This window comes from Dioscorea cayenensis, chromosome 6, assembly GCF_009730915.1.
Source record: "Dioscorea cayenensis subsp. rotundata cultivar TDr96_F1 chromosome 6, TDr96_F1_v2_PseudoChromosome.rev07_lg8_w22 25.fasta, whole genome shotgun sequence".
Classification (NCBI taxonomy): Eukaryota; Viridiplantae; Streptophyta; class Magnoliopsida; order Dioscoreales; family Dioscoreaceae; genus Dioscorea; species Dioscorea cayenensis.
In genome coordinates this window covers 18,444,964-18,450,936 of record NC_052476.1, presented here as the reverse complement: position 1 = coordinate 18,450,936, position 5,973 = coordinate 18,444,964, and the positions used below count along the sequence as shown (strand labels likewise).

The 5,973-nt window shown below is 40.6% G+C and overlaps 1 non-coding gene across 1 annotated transcript; it reads right to left on the bottom strand.

Moving 5' to 3' along the window:
• Positions 1-5,646: 5,646 nt before the first annotated feature.
• Positions 5,647-5,753, bottom strand: LOC120264030. Its single transcript, XR_005537212.1, has one exon. It is a non-coding gene; the product is annotated as a small nucleolar RNA R71 (small nucleolar RNA).
• Between the last annotated feature and the right edge of the window lie 220 nt (positions 5,754-5,973).

Here is a 5,973-nt window from a genome sequence, read left to right as displayed (position 1 = left end):
TATTGAAATAAACACAATCTTTTTTTGAGACAAACACACATGCATCCATCAATTGTAAAATTAGAATGAAAATCCTACCAGTAATTATCACACAAAGGAAGAACACCAAATGCCCTCGTACTTTCCGAGAAGATGAGATGAGAGACACGACGATAAGCTTTCCCTAGAGATCGTAGCGAAAGGGTTGGAAGGAGCTAGCAGGCGGTACGTCAGTCTTGTCCTTGAAGCTCGGCGTCACGGGGAGAGCAAGGGGATTGCTAGGCTGAGGAAAGAACAGTGCTAAGCGCATTTGGGTGAAAAGGAAAAAAACCAAATTTAAATGATGGGCCAAAAGGGTAAATCTACCCCCACATGAATCGGACTACCCCCAAATTTGGCATCAATGGGACTCCTCTCTTGTTGGACTTAAAAAATTCTTGGCCCATTCCATTGCACCCAAACAAACATGTGATAACTTGAGTTGTGTAAGGAGTCCCATTACCAATCCTTGGGAGTCAATGATCCCATCTAAAGCGCCCCATAAGTAGCACATGGCGGTCGGGTATAAATAGATCGATAGCGATTTTTTTAGAGCATTCTTGGATTTTATTTTTGGGGGATTTTGGGCGTAGTTAGGGAAGAAAGGAGGCGAGATCTCCAAAAGGTGTCACGCCCGACCTGCGGAGGGATACTCCGCCACTCAACCCCTCGAGACAGCATAGGGCTAACCAACAACATGGAAACAATTATATTTATCTTTGGTACAAGATATAAAAGTACACTAATACATAGCGGAAGTAGCAATAATAACAACCACAATAATAAACAGAATTAGAAGGGTTCACAAACGCACAAGGAAGCAATAACACCAACAACACACAACTGATACATTAAAGGTTTAAGAGTTGTTTTAGATACAAAACCATGTGACAAGGGTTTACTACCCCTAGTGGATCCATAAGTCAAACAACCTATCCATGACAAAAATAAACACACACGAATTGAAAAGATACACAAAAGATAGAACACTAGCAAATGCTCAGCATATTGCCACACAGCTGCACTCACTACCTACAAAAGACTGGGAAGAGGGAAGAGGAGTGAGCAACTAGCGTTGCTCAGTGAGGGGAGGTTAGCACAACTCTAATAGAAATATACCACAATAATGCCATAAATCTCCAAATATAATACTTTACAAATAAAAATAACTAGTTTAGAGAATGAATACATATAATAGCAAACTTTAATACAAAATAGTAAGAAAAGATAGAATAACAAGAATTCTACCTCAATTAGGGTTTTAGAATATCAAAGTGTAAAAAATACTAAATATGGAGTTCCAAATTATGGAATTAAGCTAATTATGAAAGCAAAGTTTTCCACAATAAGCATGTAAAATCAAAAATAGTTCCAATTATAAATATAACAAAAGCAAATAACATGAGCTTTCACAATAAGTAAATATAATACTAGTGTCAAATCAAATTTATGGGAGACTGCACTCCTAAGAGCAACAGCTGGCTTCGCCCGCTCACCACAAATTTAAGATGACACTATAAAAGAAACAATTGGAATAAATCTCAACCCAGAATAAAACAACACCCAACACTAACCCAGCATAAAGTGTTCTAGAAACCTCCCTAAACCTTCACCGCGGCCGCAGCTAGGTTTAGAGCCATCAAAGTACTCATGCCCTTGGCGTTGACCCATGTCGGTTCACCACATGGTGACAACGGCTGCCAATGAATATCTGAGTTAGGACTCTACACTCCCACAGGCGGCCCTTGTAGTGTCGGCCGGGTCTACCACACCACCTCAAAAAGGTGGTCGTGGAGCCATCTCTACGTGAGGGTATCACCATACAAACTCAACAATCGCACAACTCCACACGAGTACAATAGCGAACACAATAACTAATAACAACAATACCTCGACCATTTCCATAGGAAGTGATAAAAAGCATAAAGCAAAAACTCAAGCTTTTAATACAAATCAATTTACATAATCTAACATAAGAAACAACACGAGAATTCTTTCCTTTGAACATAAATTTCATTAAAAATAAACCAAAGCAATAAACTCCTTCGAGGGTTAAAACTTCTAAAAAGCAATAATAATAATCCACAGAAACTCATTAAGCAAGATAGAATATATAAGCATATAAATATTGGTAATTTCTAATAGAGTCATGCTTAATAATCCCACTCACTAAATTAATGATTCCTCTTCCTCACAAGCTAATCCTCGGCTAACTGTTTGCCTCCAGCTAACGCTTCATCTCCTTACCAGTCACAACAAACAACATCAAAGATTAGTACAAAAAAATCCAAGCAAAAGAAACCCTAGGTTTCTTCTACCAAACTAACTCAAAATCAATCCTAGGGTTGGCTCAAAGCTAGGTCTAAAGGGTTACTAATGAATTCCTAAGGGTTAGAGCTTCACTCTAATCTAAAGAAATCAAAAGAAACAAGTAAATCTTGTTAGTGCTACGATAGCTTCGAGGGATTGCTATAGTAAGAAAAAGAAATTGCCACGAGTAAAAACCGGCTCTAAAACAAAGGTTTTTCTCGATTTCTGACACCTAACTAAGAAATTTCTTTACAAACATTTATACAAATGAATTACAAAGACCTTGGCTTCAATTTGAGCCTAAAATCAACCTAAACCATGATGTATTTCTAGGTTTTTGAAGATTTCCAAAAACAATGAAATACGAGAGAAATATGAAAGAAAAACCTTAGATCGAAGCCTAACCGCATTCAAGAGGATGAGAATGGATGCTTTAATTCACCAGAAAAATTTCTTCTCACGTTGAGGGGCAGGCCAAATGAGAAACAAATGAGAAGAAGAAAGAAAAAAGAAGAAAAAAAGAAGGCTGTAGAAGATTCTAAATGCTACAGTATTAGGATGGTACAATAACAGGCTGGTACAACAACATGCCACTACAGTAACAGGTTAATACTGTAGTGGGTTGTCTATAGCGACAGTGAGCTGGTTCTAACACAAGGGGCTATTTGAAGGAAAATTTGGATCCGCATTCAAGGGGATTAGAGGTAGTAGCCGTCAAGCCTACATTGGCGGCTTGCATAGAAGCTTCCTTAGGGCTTCCCCTGTGATTCTTCATTGGCATGATTGAGAAAGGGATTTTTGATAAGTGCTTGAGCGATAAGAATATGAAGTGTTCTTTTCTTGTGTTGAGCATTACTTTTCTCGGGGTTTAACGCTAATATGGGTGTATTTATGTTACTTTTATGCATGTAGGGTTGTGAGGCCGATTATGAGAGAAAGAAGCAAATGTGGGTCGTAATGCACTAATTTTGGAGGAAATCTTGCTAAAGGTTCAAACGCGAAGACATAGGTCGGGTTCTAGATGCAGGAATGTGTGCCAATCTCCTCGTACTTGAGTTAGCACAACTATTTGGAGGGGTACAAGGGCAGTCACATTCAAGCATTCAGACTTGTCCATATAGAACAAGATCTCCACCAACATGTCCGTTATTGAAGAAGCAAGGTGATCCATGACATAAACGTGTGCCCGTTTGCGTTACCTCGATGAAAGTATAGATTTGGGAGTATTTCAGGCCAGTACTGCAGCAGGGTACTATAGAAAACACTGTAGCAAAGATATTGTAGCAGCACTGTTTACAGCCGGCCGAGAAAACAGAAAAACAGAGAATCCACATGGGCGTGTGAAAAATCCACAGGGGCGCCCATATGGGCGTGTGGATTTCCAATTCCAGCTCTTTTAAAAGCCGATTTCAGCCCCAATTTCAGCATTTTTTTCTCCATATTTTCCCCAACTTGAGAGGTATTGGCTAGGGTTTTGGAGAGGTTCTATGGCTCTGACATCACGCGCCGTTTGGAAGAAGGTTAGTGGGAGAGCTTTTCTCGGCACCGATCCGGCGAGGTGTATCCTAGGCCGGACAAAGGGATCCTTGCGACGAGTAGATGACTCTCCACAAGACCATCGCCATGACTAACGAGGGGGTTTTCTATGGATGTTTTATTTTTACATTCGATTTCATTGATTGTATCTAGCTCCATGGAGAGCTAAACCCCTAGTGGGTACTTGGGTATTTGTGAACCCTAGGATATATTCATTTCATCAAACCTCTTTATTATGCTTTCAATTAATTAATGTTTATTGTGAGTTCTAATCTTGGAGACTTGATTGTATGAATACTCCCCTAGAGTGACACTAGGGTTGAGAGTTTTTCTTGGTAACTCTTGTGAGTGAGTGACACATCATGAGAGTTAGACAAAGCTAGATTGGAGAGGGTTGAGAGGGTGAGTCGAGAAGTAGCAGAACGTCCCCTTTCCCCTCCGGTGTGATCTATCCTACCTCTACGTTCCAAGAGTTTTTTGCGGCCATAGTATAGTGAATGGGCTAAGGGATGACCTTCCGCTTGGGCTTAGTTGCGAGTGTAACGGAGTGAAGCGTTGAAGTGATGTTAGCAACTAGGGCTTAATTGTGGCTAGGGATCTTTCACCTGGACCAAAGTGTTAGGTCTATACATAGGAATATGGTTTATGACTTGGAATCCCTAGAGCTCATTGCAATTCTATGCGAGTGCGAGGTTGAGAGGTTATTCAATCTTTCCTCCGGGACATGTATAGAGTTAGGCATGGTTGACCTTAGATTTGATATCATGTAATTAAGGATTTCCATAACTCATTGTTGCATTAATTAGGAAGTATAATAGAGGGTTCTTGTACTTGAAACGATTGTCCTAGGCGGATCAATATCCGGGTACCCCATCTTTATCGATTGCCTTACCTTCTCCTTTACTTGTGCCTTCTATCTTGTTGTTTTTATTTTTGTTATTTCATATTTTGCACACTTGTCACTATTCATCTTCCACATTAGTTAAGAAACAACTTAAGTGTCTTTATTCTCTACTCTCTGTGGATACGATACCCACTCATCTGGGATTATTACCTCGACACCCGTGCATTTGCGGTTTACATGCATATACGGACATGTCAAGTTTTTGGCGCCGTTGCCGGGGAGTAGGTGTTTAGAGATACTTTGCAGTTTGTTTTTCTTAGCTATTCATTTATTCATTCTATTTCATATTTTCTTATTCTATTATCGTTCTGATTTCTTTTTCTTTCTTTTTGGGTGCAGCTCCAGGTTATGACCCGAGGGAACCCCTCAATATTGTTGAAGGAGATCCCGAGCTTGAGCGTCTACTTGAGAAGAAAGGGAAAGAACACTGTTCAGAAACAGTCTAATCTAGTTGATTTGGAAGTAGAAGAATTTGAAAAACATGGCGGAAACGAGAATGAGTAGCGATGGACATTATCCGATTATGCGGACCTTGATGATTGGGGACACAATCGAGACATTGTCGTCCCCGATTCAGACTTCAGAACTTTGAGCTTAAAGCTGGCATTTATCCACATGTTGCGACAATCCACTGCAGTTGAATAGTTTGGCCGATGAGGATCCAAAGCAGGTCATATGAGAACTTTCTCGAGGGTGTGTGATATCTTTGAAGATAAGCAGGGGTGACGGATGATGCCATCAAGTTGAGAGCCTTCCCATTTTCCTTGAAGGGGAGATCGAAGCAGTGGCTACACTCATTACCTAGAGCCTCGATTACCACATGGGAGGAGATGGTAGAAGCTTTTCTTGGCCGATATTTCCCTCCCGGAAAATCCGTAAAGCTTAGGAATGAGATCTCGTCCTTTGTACAGTTGGAATTGGAGTATCTATTTGAGATGTGGGAAAGGTTCAAGGAGCTCCTGAGGAAGTGCCCACAACATGGATCCCGGAGTGGATGATTGTTCAGACCTTTTACAACGGTTTAAATCCAAGTACAAGGCAACTCTTGGATGCGGCAGCAGGAGGTACCTTAGGTAGCATGACCCCCGGTGAGGCCCGTCAACTAATTTAAGAAATGGGGTTAAACAGCTACCAATGGAATGCTAGGGAGAAGAAAAAGGTGGTCGTGCTCCATGAGATAGATGCAGTTACTTCGTTGGTGGCTC